This window comes from Mirounga angustirostris, unplaced genomic scaffold (genome assembly GCF_029215605.1).
Source record: "Mirounga angustirostris isolate CCGP_5_RB_7025 unplaced genomic scaffold, mMirAng1.0.hap1 SCAF_14, whole genome shotgun sequence".
Classification (NCBI taxonomy): domain Eukaryota; kingdom Metazoa; phylum Chordata; class Mammalia; order Carnivora; family Phocidae; genus Mirounga; species Mirounga angustirostris.
In genome coordinates this window covers 36,804,129-36,822,377 of record NW_026991722.1, presented here as the reverse complement: position 1 = coordinate 36,822,377, position 18,249 = coordinate 36,804,129, and the positions used below count along the sequence as shown (strand labels likewise).

General features: G+C 42.8%; 1 long non-coding RNA gene across 11 annotated transcripts in view; it reads left to right on the top strand.

Annotated features, from left to right (window-relative positions):
- LOC123852652 (uncharacterized) overlaps positions 1-18,249 on the top strand; it is a 74,727-nt gene that overhangs the window by 14,523 nt on the left and 41,955 nt on the right. The window lies entirely within an intron of this gene.

Genomic DNA, 18,249 nt, shown 5'->3' with positions numbered 1-18,249 from the left:
TAAGATGGTAAATTTTTTTTTTTTAAGATTTTATTTATTTGAGAGAGAAAGAATGAGTGAGAGAGAGCGTGCACATGAGAGAGGGGAGGGTCAGAGGGAGAAGCAGACTCCCTGCTCAGCAGGGAGCCCGATGCGGGACTCCATCCCAGGACTCCAGGATCATGACCTGAGCCGAAGGCAGTTGCTTAACCAACTGAGCCACCCAGGCGTCCCAAGATGGTAAATTTTATGTTCTGTATATTCCATCACAATTTTAAGAAATCCAACAGAGTCTATAAAATGAAATTTATAGAGAAGATTATTCAGGAACCAGTAAAAAAATATTGAGAAAAATTAAAGAGGACCAAAATAAATGGAGTGATTAGAAGGATTAGAAGACCTGATATTGTGAAATGACAATTCATTCTAAAATTATTTGTAGATTTATCTGTAGATTTATTGCAATCCCAATAAAAATTTCAATACTTTTTCTGGAAATTAAAAAAGCCTGGTACTAACATTTATATAGAAATGCAGAGTTTAGAAGAGCCAAGACACTCTTAAAGGAGAAGAATGAGGTGGTACCCTATTGCCTGTCAAGATGTATTAAAAGTCTGCAGTGGGGCGCCTGGGTGGCTCAGTTGGTTAAACGTCTGCCTTCGGCTCAGGTCATGGTCCCGGGGTCCTGGGATCGAGCCCTGCATAGGGCTCCCTGCTTGGCGGGAAGCCTGCTTCTCCCTCTCCCACTCCCCCTGCTTGTGTTCCCTCTCTTGCTGTGTCTATCTCTGTCAAATAAATAAAATCTTTAAAAAAACCAAAAAGTCTGCAGTAACTAGAACAGTGTAGTATTAATGTAAGGATAATAAACATATCAGTGGAAGAGATTAAAGATTCCAGGAATAGATGCACACATACATGGTTATTTGATGATTGACATGAATAGCACTGCAGAATAGTAGGTGAAAGATGGTCTTTTCAGTAAATAATGTGGCTCAGTTAAATATCTATATAGAAAAAGTAAAATAAAATTTTATACTTACCTCACACCATACCCCAAAATCATTTCCAAGTCAGTGGTAGACCTAAATGTGAAAATCAAAACAATAAAGATTTTGGAATATAACGTAGGAAAATGTCTTCAAGGTATTGGGATAGGGAGTGATTTTAAAAATAGGATACTAGAGGCGCCTGGGTGGCTTAGTTGGTTGTGCTTCTGACTCTTGATTTTGGCTCAGGTGATGATCTCAGGCTCAGTGGGGAATCTGCTTGAAATTCTGTCCCTCTCCCTCTGCCCCTCCCCTCACTCGTGTGTCCTCTCTCTCTCTCAAATAAATAAATCTTAAAACAATAAAACAAAAGACACTAAAAGCACTAGTCACAAAGGGAAAAATTATGAATTTGACCTATTAAAATTCTGAACTTCTATCCCTCAAAAGACTGAAAAGGCAAGCAAGTGTGGAATCCCAGGATGATTATTGCCGTGCAACAATGAGGGGGTAAATAATTAGTCTTATTTGAGTGGCAGCACTGAAGAGAGCTCCACTAACTTTTTTTTTTTTAAGATTTTATTTATTTGACAGAGACAGTGAGAGAGAGAACACAAGCAGGGGGAGTGGGAGAGGGAGAAGCAGGCCCCCTGCCGAGCAGGGAGCCTGACGTAGGACTCGATCCCAGGACCCTGGGATCATGACCTGAGCCGAAAGCAGACGCCCAATGACTGAGCCACCCAGGCACCCTCCAATAACTTTTAAAAGTAGTATTGTTGGAGGTTCCAGATTTGTTTAAAAAAAAAAATTAAAGGACCTTACAGCTTCAGTAAAGAGTTTGGGCTTTAACTTTGATAAGTACCTAGAAAACTAAGCAAATAAAAAAATGAAGCCATGTAATGATTTTACAGGAGCAAAAATATACAAGGATGTTACCAGAAAGAACATACAGTTATACAGTACTTTTTGGTTCATCTCTGAACAGTATTTATGAGCTCATAAATCATAATATGGTAAACATGATTCGTTAATATTATAACTATATTTAGATATACTGTATATGTTTAAATATAGAATAATATAACATTAAAATTAAACATAGAATATTTATATTTAAATATATTTTTATTCATTAACACTGTTACAACTACATTTAGAGAAGAAGGAGGTGATAGGGAAAGAAGGAAATCCCTAGCTTCCCAGGCGGTGATATAGTGTTCTTTACCCTCTTCTCCACAAGAGGGCACAAGATGAATAACATTTTCAATTCCATTGTTTCATTGCTGGCTTTTGGTTGTTACCAGCCAACCACCGCGTACTTCCATTTTGGTATTGTTGACAAACTGCTATTGTTAACATCTAAACAACGTTCTTTGAGTTCAGGGCACCGTGAAAGGGATGTCCAGACAAGAAGGCATGATTCAAAGCACTCAGAATCTAATGGGATCACAGAGGGGAAAAGAACAATCCATTTGGAGGACATGCTAAGGGCCCAAGGAGTCCTGCAGGTCACGAGCTGGGGGTGTTCCTTTGGAGAGGTTGGAATGGTGGGGTGGGGGGAGGGTGGGGCACAGCTGGCAGCAATGTCAGTGATGCATTTGGACGAGGCAGTGGGGATGGGAGAGACTGCACGTGGTGATATCAACTGTGAGAGCACTGAGGGCCCAGGATGGCCCTGGGAACGCAGGAGATTGTACTCTAGAAGACTTGCGGGTGGGGAGGAAAGGTTTCACCACCAAGACTCTGCCTGCAAACACTGGACAGAGCCAGGTCTGTTCTCCCTCCTTTGCTCCTTGCAGCCTGCTATGTTCCATGTTCACTCAAGGCTCCATGACCTCCACACACACCCACCCTGCCCTGCCCACCACACCCCATGGCCGTCTTCTGGTGTACTTCACCCTCTCCTCACAGAGGCCATTTCCTTGTCCAGGGCTCTTTCCTCATTGAGACTGGTGTTTTCCTTCAGGCCTCTCCCCACTTATCTGAAGGTTTGCTCTCACATATCAAGCCTAGGCTACCTTCTTGTGCAGGACCTCTAAGCTCCTCTGACCAACTATTCCCCTTCTTTTATTTATTTATTTTATTTTTTTAAAAGATTTTATTTATTTGAGAGAGAGAGAGAGCACATGAGAGGGGGAGGGTCAGAGGAAGAAGCAGACTCCCCGCTGAGCAGGGACCCCGATGCGGGCCTCGATCCCGGGACTCTAGGATCATGACCTGAGCCGAAAGTAGTCTTTCGGCTGAACCACCCAGGCACCCCTATTCCCCTTCTTTTAGCCTGTTTCCTTTCTTGAGCTTCCCTGGTCTCTAGGCCTCTTCTCCTCTCCCACCACCGACATTGTCATCCTTCTTTCCCCATGGTGTCACATCTGTCACCCAGTCAGCTAACCTCTCTGAAGGCCCGGAAACGGACTGACTCCCAGGACCCACGGGGTTCTCATGAATATGGCTAGCACTGTTTACACACTTCCATTCCTCCTTTTATGGCCTCTTCAAGCTCTACTCTTGGCATTTCAACTGAATACAAGTATTTTCAAAGCCATGGCTCTGCTTTGGGCTGAACTTGAGAAGTAGAAAGGTATGCACTACCTTTCAAATGTTACTAGGAGAGGATTTTTTTTTTTTTAAGATTTTGTTTATTTATTTGACAGAGAGAGACACAGCGAGAGAGAGAACACAAGCAGGGGGAGTGGCAGAGGGAGAGGGAGAAGCAGGCTTCCTGCTGAGCAGGGAGCCCAATGCGGGGCTCCATTCCAGGACCCTGGGATCATGACCTGAGCTGAAGGCAGCTGCTTAACAATCCCAGGCACCCCTAGGAGAGGATTTTTAATTGAGCTTGTCCACTGTGCCATATAATGGTGTTATGGAAATCACACCAAACCAGGGGTCCTAATGCACAGGCTGTTCTCCTGTTGCTGCCCTTCCTGGCCAGGGCACCTGGGGCAAGTGAATTTACCTCTTGGAGTTTCAATTTCCTCGTCTGTAAAATGAAGGCAATGGTAGTAATTACCTCATAGGAATGTCTTGAAAAATAAATGAGGTAATAAATGAAGGAGTATTTGCGAAGTGTCTACACTAAAAAATGTAGCTATTATTATTACTATTATTTCTTAATCTGTAAAATTCAAGTGAGATTGCCAAGGGAAGACTGAATGATCTCCAAGAGGCTCCTTCAGGCTCTGTCTTCTGAGTTTGTCAAATACAATTTGCCATATTTGCTGGTCATGCTCTCTCCTTTTCTTCTCTGACAACTTCCACCTCACCGCAGCCCTTGGAACACCTCCATAAACAGCTCTTTGCACTAAATTCCTCTCTGCTTGAAAGAGTGAGTTGTTTCAGTTTCTGGGTGCAGTGGCTTTACCATCTGGGGAGTCAGCCCCAGACACCTGGGGCACACAGACCAAACCAGAGGAGTCACTGCCACTTCTGCTCACATTTGGGTTTCTAGGTATGAAAATGGGCCAAAAGATGCCATATTGGTTGCCATGACAAACCACCGGTTGTATACACATGTTTTTATTTCTATTCTGGAGCGAAATCTCATACAGCCTGCAATGGGGCAGTTTTTCTGGGCCTGAGTGAGGGCTGAACCTTCACTGATGTGCTGAACTGATCAGGTTGCCCAGCCTCCCTTAGGACATTTCTGTTTTTCTGTCTTTTTGCTGCCTTCCTGCTTTAGAACAGTAGCCGTGAGTCAACCCGTTGTTCATCGCGTGTGTAGTCTAGCATGGCAGAATTTGAAAATGGAGCTAGAATTGTCCCAGTTTGGGCTGAATGATAGGTGCTCCTTTCCCGGGTATGGTCAAGACTACTTACAAAGGAAGTTTCCAAAAACTGGTTCTGTGATCCCAGCTAACTTCCTATCTCTGGCCTAGAAAAGAGGTTTAAAAGACTAGAAAAGGCTGGATATGAGAAGGGATTTTGGAAAGAGCTGCTGGTGGTGCTGGTCCTAGCCTGTGCAGTGGAGGGAGAAACCAGAGGGGCTGTGTGGGAGGGGCCTGTGCTCCCACAGTTTGTAGGGGCAGAGGGAATGTGTGAGTGTTTTCTAAGGACCAGACTTGGGCCCTCCAGTGAGAAAGCCAGCATGGGGTTGTTTTCTGTCCCAACCTAGAAGGCTGCCTGATGAGCAGAACCCCACAGCAGAGTAAGGTCTGAGGCTCCATCAGACACATAAACATTGAGGAAGGGGTCTTGAGTGACTGGCTAGAAAAAGATCCACACACTCCATGGAATCTCTGAAAACCCCACTAAATTACCTCAGGAAGGAAAGCGCTTGCTTCATGGGGAGGGGCTGATGCCAGATCATCATAGAATTCCAAGTTGTGTGAGAACTTTCCTGCCCCACTTTCACCTCCACCCTGGGTGGGGTCAGAAACCATGGCAAAGGGTGGAGTGAAAATCATGAAACAGGTCAGAGAGAAGAGAAATCTATCAGGACTTTTCCCCCTGCCAACTGGCAGAGGAGGAAAAACCCAAACCAAACATGAAGTTTAAAGTTAATTATTATTATTTGCAACCATGTGGACAGAACTAGAGGGTATTATACTAAGCGAAATAAGTCAGAGAAAGACAAATATATGATTTCAGTGATATGTGGAATTTAAGAAACAAAACATGAACACAGGGGAAGGGAAAGGAAAAATACAATAAGATGAAAACAGAGAGGGAGGCAAACCATAAGACTCCTTTTTTTAAAAAAAGATTTTATTTAATTATTTGACAGAGACACAGTGAGAGAGGGAACACAAGCAGGAGGAGTAGGACAGGGAGAAGCAGGCTCCCCACGGAGCAGGGAGCCCGATGCGGGGCTCGATCCCAGGACCCTGGGATCATGACCTGAGCCGAAGGCAGATGCTTAACAACTGAGCCACCCAGGTGCCCCAAACTATAAGACTCTTAACTCTAGGAAACAAATAGGGTTGCTAGAGTGGAGGTGATGAATGGGGGGATGGAGTAATAGGGTGATGGGCATTAAGGAGGGCACTTGATGTAATGAGCACTGGGTGTTATATGCAACTGATGAATCACTAAATTCTACTCCTGAAACTAATAAAAAAATAAAGTTAATTATTATTATTATTCTGGACACCACACTTGAATTACTGGCTTGACAGTGACTAGAGGACCTTTTGTTACTCATAAGGAACCAAAAAGTCTTAGGAGCTGCCCAAGTGTTTCTCCACAGGGCAGGGAAGAACTAACCCCACCACAGGAGAAAAGAGTGATGCTCTCTGGTCCCCATCTCCATGAAGCTTGTTTGCTCCATAGAAAGGCCAGGCTGGTATTCTGTGCCAGAGTTACGAGTCCATAGAGTGGCCATAAGGAGTGGCAGTGGCTCTGGGCTTTATTGTGGTGCAGGATCCTGAGCCCAAGAGTGTTCTTGCCCCACTCCTAGGAGCAGAGGGCTTTCATTTCTCCCAGAAACAGTAGATCTCAGCAAAGCTTGAGATGGGATGGGGGGAATAGAGAGAAAGGGGAAGGTGTGAAATAGACTGTTCAGAGGAAGGGGATGTGAACTTGTCTAAGGAGTGTGATGAGCCTGGCTGGCAGGGCTGGTGCTCAGTTGAGATTTGTGAAAGAATCTTCCTGGCTATGACATCCCTGTATCTGGTACCTGCTCCTCAGGTCTGATGGCTGAATGGTTCTGGTTAACCAGCACTGGGGTAGAGAACAGTTGCAAGGTGATTAAGGGTATCAGAAGGCAAGGGGTGATGTGCTGGACCATGGATTGTCTAAGCTAGACGAGGAAGAAAATGAAACATTGGCCCTGCAGACCATGCCCTGTGGGTCCAAGTGCTGGAGCTGGGATTCTGCAGAGAGTGGGAACCGCAGGAAATGGTGGTACCAGGACAGCAGTCTTCCAAACAGGCTTCTGAAAGCAGTACATTCACTTGTGAGAATAAAGATCTGGGGTTAGGATGTAGGCATCGATAGCTGAGCTGTTATGGAGGGAGAGGGAGAGATGGTTGTGGAGATAATGAAGGACTGAGAAGCCAGAGTGTGGTGGCTCATCCCTGGTATGGCATTGACAGCAGAAGGGTGGAGAGGACTGGTTCAGTCAGTCAGGTGCTAAAGTCGCCTCAGAATGAGGAGGTGAGTAGAAATCAGCCAGAAGGAGAGTCACGTGTGATAAAGTCTTCTGAGCCTGAACTTTCAGGGAGCTCCACTTCAAGGGAGGAGAAATAGATTGGAAATGGATCTGGATGGTTGCAGTGACTGGAATGCTGCAATACAATATTCAGTTACTAAGCTCTAGACCTTCCCTCCCCCCCCCCCCCCCCCCCACGGCCTGAGCTGACCAGGCCTGGACCATTATGCAGTCTCAATCTAGGACAAACGGACCTTACCCCTCTCACCATCACCGACACCCTCCAAAGGGCCCTTAGGACAGGATGTGCTGCAGGAGGAGTGAGGCTGGGAAGGCCTGGCATGTTTTCCTTCAGCCCTTCTGCCTTCACTCCTTCATTTGGGGCAGAGAATTATTTGTCTGGTGCGGGGGCTAGCAAGGCGCCACATTAGTGCTCTCCAGGTGTCTTCATGGCTGATGGGTGGCTGAGGCCGGCAGTTAGACGCAATCATGTTTGATAGGTCCTGGTGTTTGAACCAGCAGCTATAGAAGGGTAGTGACCTCTGTCATTTCTCTGTACCACATACACGGGTAAAGTAAACTGGAACAACACATCTGAATGGCTCTTTCCCCCCAGGGAGGGGAGTTTCAACATGTAAATCATACTTCTCTTAGCACTTTGAGACAATGAAGGCTTATTCAGCATCCTAGGTTGATATACTGCTCTGTGCTTGCATGAAATATCAGATGTTACAATCACTCATCCGTGGGAACGCCCGGTTCTGGATCCTCAGTGATACTGACTTGTCAGTGTTTAGGTGCCACGCCTGAAACAGCAGCCGTGTCGTTAGCATCCCACTCTCCTCCAGGTGCCTCCAGCAATCGGCTCGGGATCTAGTCCAAGGCCTGACACACGCCCCTGGTCTGCAGAGTCTTCATTCTTCACCCCCAACCCTCCATCACAGTTGAGGTCCTCAAAGCCACAGGAGCCTATGGGTTTTCCTGGAAGAAGTGAAGGGGCTTCAGCAGAACAGGGAGGGAACACGAAGAGGGGCAGAAGGAGAGTGGAGGGGTGAAGGAGAAGCAGGGGAAGAGAAGGGTGTGGGTCTGCAGTGTGGGACACTACCCATACAAGCAGGACAAGAGAGATGTTGAGAGATGCTCGTGAAGCCTGGGGGTGGGGTATGGCAGCCAGATTGCAATCGGGCTAGACGTGAGGAAATGGGAGGGACAAGTGCAGACAGTTCTTTGAACAAGTCTGGCTGAGAAAGGGCAGGGGAGAAATGGGGCAATAACTGCAGGGAAGGTGTTTTTATGATGGGTGAGGTTTGAGCATCAACAAAAAGCCCACTTTATGTTTAAATGCTCCTTGGTTCTACAAGGCCAAAGCGGTACGTAGTCAGTCGTAGGTAGGGACAGCATGACGAGCTTTGACACCTCTGATAAGACTGTGGTGGCACCTGATCACATGTATAACACAGCACCAGTGGTTCTTAGCCGAAGTTCCAGTCTAGGACAGTCTGGGCTGGGGAGCGCAGTGCACAGTGCCTGGATTATTTGGAAGCTCTACAAGTGGTTGGCAAAAAAATAATAAAAATAGATTATTTATTGAAGAACAAGAAAAGAGAAAATAACTCAGAAAAATCTTCATGTAATTGAAAATTACTTCTAAAAATCTACCAACACCTGAAAGCTATGTTGGATTTAAAAACAAATATCACCCCCTCCCACCCGCCCACCCAGAGCTCTGAAGAGGCTTGCCTAGAGCCCAAGTGTTCTATGGATATTCTAGGGCAATGATCCCAATTTTAGGAGACCGTCAAGCTATAGTCAGGGAGTATCTGACAACTAGAGACACCTCGTCATAAACACATGCAGTTTGCACCAGCTCACGGGGAAAAAGAGAGTGTGGAGTCTGGCACTTGCTGGTTATAGGCAAAGGAGGTTAACTTGGGAGAAATGGGCATATTTTATTACAATATAAGTTAATAGAATGATTTCAGAATGGTGAATGTCTTGGTAAAAACATCAAATGACATCATACCTCAAAAAAACTAAAATTAAAATTGAATTAATTAAATTTTAGATTGAATAGGATGAGTTTAACTGATAAACTAAAGGGCATAAATTGTCTTTATTTATTTTTATTTTTTTAAAGATTTTATTTATTTATTTGACAGAGAGAGACACATAGCAAGAGAGGGAACACAAGCAGGGGGAGTGGGAGAGGGAGAAGCAGGCTTCCTGCGGAGTAGGGAGCCCGATGTGGGGCTTGATCCCAGGACCCTGGGATCATGACGTGAGCCGAAGGCAGATGCTGAACGACTGAGCCACCCAGGCACCCCATAAATTGTCTTTAAAAGGGCAGAATTCAGGGCACCTGGGTGGCTCAGTCGGCTAAGCATCTGTCTTGGGCTCAGGTCATGACCCATGGTCCTGGGATTGAGCCCTGCGTCGGCCTTTCTGCTCAGCAGGGAGACTGCTTCTCCCTCTGCCTCTCCCCCCACTCATGCTCTCTTTCTTTCTCTCTCTCAAATAAATAAGTAAAATCTTTAATAAAAGGGCAGAATTCTGCTCCTTGCCAAGGTAGAGTAGCAAGAGACTGCATTTGCCCTCCTACCTGAAACAACCAAAGAGAGAAAAATGAACAAAATATATGAAACAATGGTTTTGAAGAGACTGAACCTCAGGCCAAAAAGACCGTGATCCCTGAGATCAGGGAAATGAATGAGTGTCCCAGCTTATTTGAGAGTTTTCAGGCAACAGTACAGGGAAGGGGACCCAAGCAAAGTAAGACCCAACTACATGTTGCCTACATGAAATCCACTTAATATAAAGACATAAATAGAGGCAGAAAGCAAATTGGTGGTTTCCAGGAGTGGAAAGAGGGAAAACAGGAAGTGACTGCTTAATGGGTATAGGGTTTTCTTTTGGGGTGATGAAAATATTTGGGAACTAAATAGAGGTAGTGTTAACACAACATTGTGAAGGTACTGAATGCCCCGGAATTGCCATTAAATGGTTATTTTGATGTTATGTGGATTTTACCAGGAAAAAAAAAACTGATGAGGCACACAAGGGAACAAAACAATGTAAATGACAACCAGCAGAAACCAGAGACCCACAGGAGATCTAGAGAATGCAGTTATAAAACTCAGACTTTAAAATAATTGTGCTTGCTGCATTCATTGAGAGATGAAAGATATGACAGTATTTTGACAGAGAAATGTAAACTATAAAAAAAAGAAACCAAAGGGAAATTCTAGAACTGTATGTAGAACAATCAATATTAGTAATATTTAATAGAATAGATAGGTGAAGAGAAAATTAATAAATTTTTGATGGATTAGAAGACAATATCCAGAATATAGTATTGAGAGATGAAAAGATTAAAAACACAAAGGTAAAGATTAGAGACAAAGAAGTTATAGAAAGGAATCCTGTAAGGAGAGGAGAGGATAGGTGGGACAGAAGCAGTATTTAAAGTGTTAATAGTTGGGCATTTAAAAAAATGGATTAAAGATATTAAGCCATAAATTTATATCTGACTTCCAAGCAGAAACAATGGAATCTGGAAGACAATAGAATGGTATCTTCAAAATGCTTAAAGAAAATATCAGCCAATAAATTGCGTAGCCCGCAAGTGCTCTAGCAGTTTATAAGTGGGACATTAACTTAGGATAAGAAAGAATCACAAGAGATGGGTAAAGATTGTACAGTCCACTAAAGAGGCATTAGCAAGGGATGTTTTCCAGGCAGGTGGTTAGGAAATCTCAAGGACTACTAGTAGAATAGTGAGTTGGTCTGTTTGGGTGAAGCTGAGCTCCCATTACTAGGGGTGGGATGAAAATTGAGTCTGGAAAGGGTCAGTAGGAGCAGGATGGTGAATGATCTCATTCTACAAATGATGGGAAATACTGAAGGTGTTTTTGTGGCATCCTGCTTGTTTCTTGGTAGGATACTACTACTAAAAGTCTTACTCACATTTTCCTGCTACTACCCAATAGGTATAAATCATACTGTCTCTTGGTACTTTACAATGAGTGAAATTAAATTTAGATAAGTACCAGCTTCAGTCTGCGCTGTACTTTCATTCCCTTGAGAGGAAATATTACTGATCACCACTTTTAAAGAATCCAATTGCAAAGAATCCTATTTCCTCTTTGACTTGTTCCTCTGGAGCTAGAGTGAGACAGTAAATTAGGGAATGAAGGGAAAATAAAGAAGTTCCCCTTCAGAGTTATTTCCATATGGCTGACCTTTAAATGACTCTCTCTCTTTCTAAGCACCATACTTTCAGTCCTAACCTTTGCCTTTCTGTCTCCATTAGGGCAGGAATACTCCTTATATACCTATACTGTCTTAATCAGTCAATGTGAGCCCCATTTTGCTGTAATTGTGTTTTCCTCACCTCTGAGTGCCACTCCCATTTGTCCCCCTCCTCTAGAGACCAACTCTGATATGATACCATGACCCAGCAATCCCACTTCTGGGTGTTTATCCAAAGGAATTAAAATTACAATCTTGTAGAGATATCTGCACTCCCGTGTTCATTGCAGCATTGTTCACAATAGCCAAGATATGGAAACAACCTAAGTGTCCTTCACCATGTGAATGGACAAAGAAGAGATAGGTACAGGTATAGGAATATATACAGATATACACACGATGGAATGCTATTCAGCCATGAGAAAGAAGGAAATTCTGCCATTTGTGACAACTTAGATCAATCTTGAGAACATTATGCGAAGTGAAATAAATCAGAGAAAGACAAGTTCTGTATGATACCACATATGTAGAATCTAAAAATGTCAAACTCAGAGAAACAGAGTAGAGTGTTAGTTACCTGTGGTAGTTGGAGGGTGGAGGAAATGGGGAGATACTGGATAAAAGGTACAAACTTCCAGTTACAAGATTAACAAATTTGGGGATCTCATGAACTGTGTGGTGATTATAGCTATTAATACTGTATGATATACTTGAATGTTGCTAAGAGAGTGGATCTTCAATGTGTTCACACAAAAAAATGCTAGCTATGTGATGGATGAAGGTGGTAGCTAACACTTACGGTGGTAATCACTTTGTGATATGTAAATGTATCAAATCAACACTTTGTACACCTTAAACTTACACAGTATTAAGTGTCAGTTGACCTCAAGAAAGCTGGAGGGAAAAAAAAGATTTCTCAAGTTTAATTTATAGCCTTTTGCTGATTTTAAATTTCCACTGTACATTTGGTATAGTGCTCTACTTCCAACTGCTGTGTGCAATGTATAACTTTCCAAGCAGGGTGTACACAAGGGGCTTTCAGGGTCACAGATATATGTACACATTCAATTTCATTAGATGGTGTCAGGTTGCTCTTGAGAATAGTTGCACAAGTCTTTCTCTCACCACCAAAGTATGAAAGTTCCGTTTCCTACAAGTTTGCAAACATGTGGTATTATCCAACTTTCAAATTTTAGCCCATCAAATGAGTATAAAGTGATGCTTCATTCTCTCATTACTGAGGTTGAGCTTTTCTTCACATACTTATTAGCCATTTGGGTTTGCCTTATTTATATCCTTTGCCAATTTTCTAATTAAGTGCCCTATCTTTTTTTGTGTTCTGCAAGATTTCCATATATATTTTAGAGCAGTACTGTCCAGTAGAACTTTATGAGATGATGGGAATGTGTTCTTTAAAAAAAAAAAAAAACTTTATTTACCTGAGAGAGAGAGTGTGTGTGTGTGTGTGCAGGGGGAGGGCAGAGGGAGAGGGAGAGAGGAAGCAGACTCCCTGCTTAGTGGGGAGCCTTATGTGGGGCTTGATCCCAGGACCCTGAAATCATAACCTGAGCTGAAGTCAAATGCTTAATGATTGAGCCACAGGGCGACCCTGGAAATTTGTTCTGTTTGTGCCCTCCAGTATGGTAGGCACTAGCCATGAGTGGCCGTTGAGTACTTGAAATGTGACTAGTGCAACCAAGGAACTGGATTTTAAATTTTATTTAATTTTAATTAATTTTAACTTAAATGTAACTAGCCAAATGTGACTAGTGACTACTACATTGGACAACGTGGGATCTAGGTATTAATACCTTGTCAGTTTTTGGCATTGCAAATATCTTTTCCTGATTTGTCAGCTGTTTATAGCTTAAAAGAAGTTCTTAATTTTGATGTGTTTAAATCCATACATCCTTTTGCGTTATGGTTTGGCTTTTTTAAAGGGTCTTTTTTAGGGAAGAATTCTCTGTAAACTTCAGTATCACAAATATAATCTCTGGAATTTTCCACTCTTACCTTTAAGCTTTCCCTTTAACATTTAGTTCTTTAATCCAACAGAGGCTCTTATTTGTAAATGGTGTAAAGAATGTGCTTTGTTTTTCTGCACATAATGAATCAATTTTCCCAACTCAATTCATTAAATGGTGCTTTCTTTTTCTGGCAGAGTGTGGAAGCATTTTTTAAAAGATTATATACCAGGTCCAATAATACCTAGATCTGTTTGTTAGCCCTTTGTTCTGTACAGCGGTCCATTTGCCTGTTCCCATGTGAGAATCCACTGTTTTAAAACTTTAGCTTTATAGTATATCTTCATAATTAATTGGTAGGACAATTTGTTTTTCTTTGCTTTTCATGATCAAATTGAGTATTTGAGAAGCCTTATTCTTCTGTTAAATTTTAGAATAAGTTTATCATTTTCTTCAAAACTCTTAGTGAATTTTAATAGGGATTGCATTTAATTTATAGTTTAATTTTGGAAGAACCAAATTCTTAACGTGTTGTTGTTATATCCATGTACATTTATGTAAATCATTCAGGTTTTTTTTCATGTTTAACAGCTTTTTTTCCCCCACACCTTTTTTTTTTTTTTTTAAGATTTTATTTATTTATTTTACAGAGAGAGAACAAGTAGGCAGAGAGGCAGGCAGAGGGAGCTGGAGAAGCAGACTCCCCGCTGAGCAGGGAGCTGGATGTGGGGCTTGATCCCAGGACCCTGGGATCATGACCTGAGCCGAAGGCAGCGGCTTAACCGACTGAGCCACCCAGGTGCCCCTCCCCACTCCTTTTTTTTAAGGCTTTATTTTTAAGTAATCTGTATACCCGACATGGGCCTCGAACTCACAACCCTGAGATCAAGAGCCGCACACTCCACCAACTGAGCCAGCCAGGTGCCCCATCATGTTTAACAGCTTTATAAAAATAAAATCATCATACAAAATCCTGCACATATTTGAAATGTGCAAATTGGCAGGCTTTGACATTTGAATGAGGCCATGAAACCATCACCAATATCAAGATGGTGATAGTGAACAAATTCACCCACCCCAAATTCCTTGTGCCCCTTTGTAATCCCTTTTCTCCTATCCTTCCCCACACCCCACATCATGCAACCAGTGATTGCTTTCTATCACTATAGGTAGAAAGAGTCCTTTGCATTTTCGAAAGTTTTTAATATATGGAATCACGCATTATCTGGCTTCTTCCACTCAGTATAAAAGTTTTGAGATTCATCAATACTGTAGCATGAATCAGTAGTTCATTCCTTTTTATTGCTGAAGAGTATTCTACTGTATGGATATACCACAAATTTGTTTATCCATTCACCCATTGGTGGACATTTGGGTTGTTTCCAGTTTGGAGATATTACAAATAAAACTGCTATGACCATTTGTGTAAAAGTTTTTGCATGCAGATATATTTTCTTTACCCTAGGTAAATATTTAGACGTGAAATGGTTGGGTCATATGGTAGATGTAAGTTTAACTTTTTAAAAACTACCAAGCTGTGTTTCCAAGTGTTTGTACCTTTTTACATTCCCATGAGCAGTATATAAGGGTTCTATTTCCTCTGCATCCTTCCCAACAGTTGGCATGGTCACTCTTTGTAATTTTAACCGTCCTGATAGGTGTGTAGAGGTACCTTGTGGTTTTAATTTGCATTTCCCTTATTAATTTGCCAAAGGTATTGGGCATCTTTAAATCTGCTTATTTACTATCCATACATCCTCTTCAGTGAGCTGTATTCAAATCCTTTGCCTATTTTAAAAAATGGGTTGTATTTTTTATAGTGCTTTGAGAGTTCTTTATATGTTCCATGTAGTAGTCCTTTATCAGATATGTAATTTGCAAATATTTTCTCTCAGTCTCTTGCTTGTCTTTTCATTGTCATAACAGAGTCTTCTGAAAGCAGAAGTTTTACTGATAGGTCTAATTTGTCAAATTGTTTTATAGGTTATGGTTGTATATGAAGAAATTATATGTAAGAAGTGTTGCATATATGAAACCTTTGCCTAACTCATTTATAAAGAATTTTTCACAGAAGTTCTGTCATTTCAGGTTTTACATTTAGGTCTGTGTTTAGTATTGCTGCATAACAAAATTACCTCAAATGTAGTGACTTAAAACAACACAAATTTGGGGGACTTTGGGGGAGATGGTGGAGTAGGAGGACCTTAAGCTCACCTCATCCCAGGGATACAACTAGGTAACACCTGCATCAGTGTAAATAATGCAGAAAATGACCCAAAGACTGGCAGAACAGGTTCTCCACAGTTAAATGTAGAGAAAAAGTGACAGTGAACAGGGTAGGAAGGGCAGGGATGCTTTGGGAGCTAAATGGACCACAGCTGTCCATGGGTGGTGGGGCGGAGGGATGCTGCTGGTGTGGAGAAGGGAGAGAAACAGACTCTCACACTAGGGAGCCCACATGGGGAAGATGGATCCACATAACATTTGGCTTTGAGAACCAGAAGGGCATAATTTCATGAATTCTTATAATCAGTAGGACTTAACACTTGGAACTTTAAAAATCGGTGGGCTCAGCTCTCGGAGAGCAGTGGGGGGTTGGTAAGAGGAAACTGAGTCCTCACCCTTAAAGAGATGGCACAAAAAACATCCACAGAGATACAGCACAGAAGCAGCAGCTTGAAAAATGCCTGGCGTATACGGGAGGGAGATTTGTTTACTAATCTCAGAGTATAAGCTAGAGGGGCAGGGATTGTTGGGACTTCTCCAAGAACAAATGAGCTGGCAGGTGCCATTGCCCTCCCCCCACCCCCTAGCCTAGACGTAGGGACACCAGTGGAAACCAGTGCTGCACCAACATGGCTACCTAATGTGCTAACAGTGCTCCCCACCCCTTTGTTCTCTTGTGGACACACACCACCCTGCAGCTAGGCCTGGCTCCACGTCCCCTCCCACAGCAGACCCACCTAAACCTTGCTAACACTGCAACCCCAGCCCCACATGCTGCTGCTGCTTTTTTTTTTTTTTAATATTTTATTTATTTGACAGAGAGACCGCAAGAAAGGGAACACAAGCAGGGGAAGTAGGAGAGAGAATCAGGCTCCCTGCTGAGCAGGGAGCCCAACGTGGGGCTCAGTCCCAGGACCCTGGGATCATGACCTGAGCCAAAGGCAGATGCTTAATGACTGAGCCACCCAGGGGCCCTACCACACATGCTTCTGTGAGTCCACCTGAGACAGTGGACCTGTGTGGACCTTGCTGACACTGGGTACCCTGCCTCCACATTCTCCTGCTGACCTGCACCCTCCAATATGCGTTGGCTAGACCCCATCTAAAGTGATGCCACAAGCCTGGCAGTGTACAAGCAGCCCTGACAGGGGCCAACTCCACTCCAAAGGGATTCTTCCCTGGGGAGAGGGGAAGATAACCACACATACCAGTCTGACTGCATTGCCATCTGTGAGCTGGGAGCAGGCATTTGGTCTGACTGTCGGCCCCATTCACTAATGAAAGCTTTTCAGGGGACAACACAGGGAAAGCACCCTGCAGTTCTGTACTGCTGCATCTCTGGCAAATGCCTGGTCTGACCCAACTCAAGCCCAGGTCAGTGCCAGACTGGCTCCTTAACAACACAGGGACCAAGCATGCCCACAACAGGCAAAGAGAGCCATTGCAGATGACTGGACTGAAGGCAGTTGCAGCTCAGCCACAACAGCAGGGTGCACCCAACACACATAGGGAACACTTCTGAAGTGACAGGTTTTGGAGAACAGGGAACATTGTACTGCAGGGCACTACAGGACCTCATCTTCATAACACCACTATTTTCAAGAGCAGGAGAAATAGCTGATTTTCCTAACACATAGAAACAGACACAAAGAGTTAGACAAAATGAGGAGGAGGAAGAATATGTCCCAAATGAAAGAACAGGACAAAAGCACAAGAGATCTAAAAATATCACAGCAAGAGACCTAAATGAAACAGAGATAAGTAATATGCTTGATGGAGAATTTAAATTATCGGTCATAAAGATACTCACTGGACTTGAGAAAAGAGTGGAGGACCTCAGTGAGACTCTTAACAAAGAGATAGAAAACATAAAAAACCAATCAGAGATAAAAAAAAAAAACCTCTATACCTGAAATTAAAAATACAGTAGACTAGAGGAAGCAGAAGAAAAAAAATCAGTGACCTAGAGGACAGAGTAATGGAAAGCAATCAACTTGAACGGGAGATAAAAAATAATAATAAATGAGGGTTAAGGTAGCTCAGTGACACCATCAAGCATAACATTTGCATTGCACGGATCCCAGGAGAAGAGAGGGAAAGGGGGCAGAAAAATTATTTGAAGAAATAATAGCTGACAACTTCCTGAATCTGGGGAAGCAAACAGAAGTCCAGATCCAGGAGGCACAGAGGTCAACCCAAGGAGGTCCAGACCAAGACACATAGTAATTTAAATGGCAAAAACAGTGATAGAGAATTTTAAAAGCAGCAAGAGAAATCCGTTACATACGAGGGAAACCCCAAAAGGCTATCAGCTGATGTTTCAGCACAAACTTTGCAGACCAGATGAAAGTGGCATGATATATTCAAAATCCTGAAAGAAAAAAAAAAAACCAACAAACCTGCAACCAAGAATACTCTATCTAGCAAGGATATCATTCAGAATAGAAGGAGATAAAAGGTTACCCAGACAAACAAAAGTTAAAGGAATTCATGACCACTAAACCATCCCTACAGGAAATGTTAAAGGGGATCCTGAGTGAAAAGGAAAGATCATTAAGTAGGAGTAAGAAAAGTAAAAAGCAGAAAAGAAGTAAAATTAAGTATTTCTATAAAAATCAGTCAAGGGATTCCCAAAAGGATGTTAAGTATGACACCAAATATCCAAAACATGGAGGGGAGAGGAGTGAAGAATGGGTTCAAATGTGAGCAACCATCAACTTAATATGGATTGCTATGTGCATAAGATGTTATATACAAA